The sequence below is a fragment of the Myotis lucifugus genome, unplaced genomic scaffold, assembly GCF_000147115.1.
Source record: "Myotis lucifugus unplaced genomic scaffold, Myoluc2.0 scaffold_394, whole genome shotgun sequence".
NCBI lineage: Eukaryota > Metazoa > Chordata > Mammalia > Chiroptera > Vespertilionidae > Myotis > Myotis lucifugus.
In genome coordinates, this window is record NW_005871442.1 from 94,941 (window position 1) to 97,824 (window position 2,884).

The window sequence follows — 2,884 nt, forward strand, 5'->3', positions numbered from 1 at the left end:
CCTTCTGTTCTTTCTCCCTTTGTGGCCTCCTCTCTCCCCACCCCTGGCCATTCAGACTTCCCTAGACACTGACTTACAAAGAGGGCTTCGAATCCCATCCCCTAGCTGCCCTATGAGGAAAACCCATCTGCAGCCCCCTCCTCCAGGCTGCAGGCTTCTTTGGGTCCTGGAATGTTAACTAGCCTTGCTGGGCCCCGCTCCACTCTGGAGTCACGTGCGGAGGCCTCCGAGAGACCAGCCCTCTGTTCTCATTTCCATTCCCTCCTCCCGCACCCAAGGCTCAGGGTGCCATTGCCACACCCTCCTCTTTTTTGGGGGGAGGGAGGGGGAGGTTTCTTTAGTGCACATAATCAGAAGACTGGATGTGTGTGTGTGTGTGTGTGTGTGTGTGTGTGTGTTTTAGATTCAAAAGCAAAACAAAATTCTGAAAGTATTAAACAATATAGGATCATATAATCACAAACAATGCCGGAGTGAAAATCCTTATGTTGACCTCCTTGGGAACGTGTGCGTATTTGTCTAGGGCAGAAGCTGGGAAGTGGCCTTGCAGAATAGCTCTCCGATAAGATTGTTCTAGTCAGTGCTCCCACCAGCGGTGCTTATGAGTTCCCCTAAACCAGTTGTCAGCAAACTGCAGCTCGAGAGCCACATGCGGCTCTTTGGCCCCTTGAGTGTGGCACGAAAGTTTCAGTCGCACTGTACGTGCGCACCCGCACGTGGTATTTTGTGGAAGAGCCACACTCAAGGGGCCGCAGTTTGCCGACCACTGGCCTAAACCGACACCTTCTCTGCCATCAGTATAATCCGACTGCAGTACTGAATCAAGGAGATTTTAGCAGAGACTGCTAAATTGACTTCAGAGTGTAAATTGCCTGCTCTCATTCACCCCCCACAGGGATTAGCCTGTTTCCCCTACCTTCACCAGCCCAGGGGATTACCAAATATTTCTTTTTTTTTTTTTGAACTCCAAAGGATGAAAAGATGCCTGTTTTAATTATCTTTCTCCTTCCAGTTGAGGATTGTTTTTTGTTTTTGCTTTTGTTTTGTTTTCCTTTCTGGAAGTATTTAGATCAGATTCACAGTCAAAAAGAGATTTCCCTCGTGGTTGAGCACTTAGTGGACTTGGGTGGAAAACCGGGCTCCCCACTTAGCAGCCCGTGACCCTGGACCAGGGCTCCCAACTCTCCGGTCCTCGGCTTTTCAGTCCATAAAACAGACAGTCATCGCCGGCTGCACTGTCGAAGGGCCTTAGCGTAGCACCTGGAGCTTGTTAAGCCCTCGGTAAGTGGTGGTTAATGTGGCGTCTGCGGAATTCTTGGGGAGGTGCCCCTGGCGTGTTCCCATGTATAATGGCTCTTTTATAAGGAGACAGACAGGCTGCGGGTGTGAAGGAGGGAGAGCAAAGTCCCCCTCTAAGTGCAGAGGAGGTTTTCATCGTGGGGCTGGGGGTGGAGATCCAGGGCCTGTTCTCCGCACGGGAAAGTCCTGAGGGAGCGTTTATGTTTATCCACGGTCTCCCAGAGCCAGCTAACTAGATGTCAGGTTTTCTGCTTTTGGCTGGAATTCCTCCTGCTCAGTGTGGTAACGCTGTCTCATGCTGATCAGAAGCCTGGCGGTTATGTATGTCTTTGAGAAGGAAAGATGGGAATCGAAATAAATTACTAATTAACAAATGCAGTCTATTTGTCACAGCAACTCCTTCCAACCGTGGAGCCCCTGGGGAAAGGATAATTTTGAAGAGCATCCACCGAAAGGAAAGTCTCTTCAACAAATGATGCTGGAACAATTGAATATCCATATAGAAAACAGAAACTTTGAGCATGATGCACAAAAATTAAATCTGAAATGGATCATGGGGCTGAGCATCAAATCTGAAATTATAAAACTCCTCAGAGAAAATGGACATTTTTTTTTTTTTTTTGCAACTTTAGGATAGGCAGAGATTTCTTAGGACATAAAAAGCACAAACGGTTAAAAAATTGGTAAAACCGACTTTGTCACCATCAACATCTTCTGTTCTTTGGAAGGTTCTCTTTTTCAAAGATTAAAAGTAAATATTTGCAGAGAAAATATTTGCAGAGGATAATACTATCCAGAATATAGAATGAATTCTTCCAACTCAATAATGACAAGACAACCCAGCTTTTAAATGGGCTAATGGTTCTAACAGACGCTTTGCCAAAGAAAAATATATGGGTGGTCAATAAGTGCATGAAAAGATTCTCTGTGGGAAAGTGCTGATTAACAACCACAGCGAGCTGTGGGTACACACCCAGGAGAATGACTAAATTTAAAGGCTGACGATACCAAGTCTAGACGGGGAACTGGAATCCTCGTAACATTGCTGGTGGGAATGTCAAGTGGCATAACCACATTGGAAAACCAGTTTGTCAGTTTCTTAAAAGGATAAACTTACTGTATGGCCCAGCAATTCCACCCTCAGGTATATAGCTGTTTTGGTCTGAATTGTGTCCCTTGCAAAATTCATATATTGAAGCCCTGATCCCAGGACCTCAGAATGTGACTGTCTTTGGAGATGGGCCCATTAGAAGATGATGAAGTTAACATGAGGTTGTTAGAGCTATGGTGGGCCCCAATCCAATATGATTGGTATCTTTGTAAGAAGAGGGCATTTGGACACATAGACCCCAAGCATGCGCACACAGAGGGAAGGCCACGTGGCCACGTGAGGCCACAGCAAGAAGGTGGCCATCTGCAAGCCACAGGGAGCGGCCTCGGGAAACCAAACCTACCCACACCTTGGTCCTGGACTCTTAGCCTCCAGACCGGCAATGGATAAATTTCTGTTGTTTTTTTTAACTATAGTTTAAAAAAAAAAAAAATATATATATATATATATATATATATATATATATATATAATT

At 45.6% G+C, this 2,884-nt stretch overlaps 1 protein-coding gene across 1 annotated transcript in view; it reads left to right on the plus strand.

Annotated features, from left to right (window-relative positions):
* Positions 1 to 2,884, plus strand: part of WWC1 (WW and C2 domain containing 1) — a 66,240-nt gene that overhangs the window by 50,953 nt on the left and 12,403 nt on the right. The window lies entirely within an intron of this gene.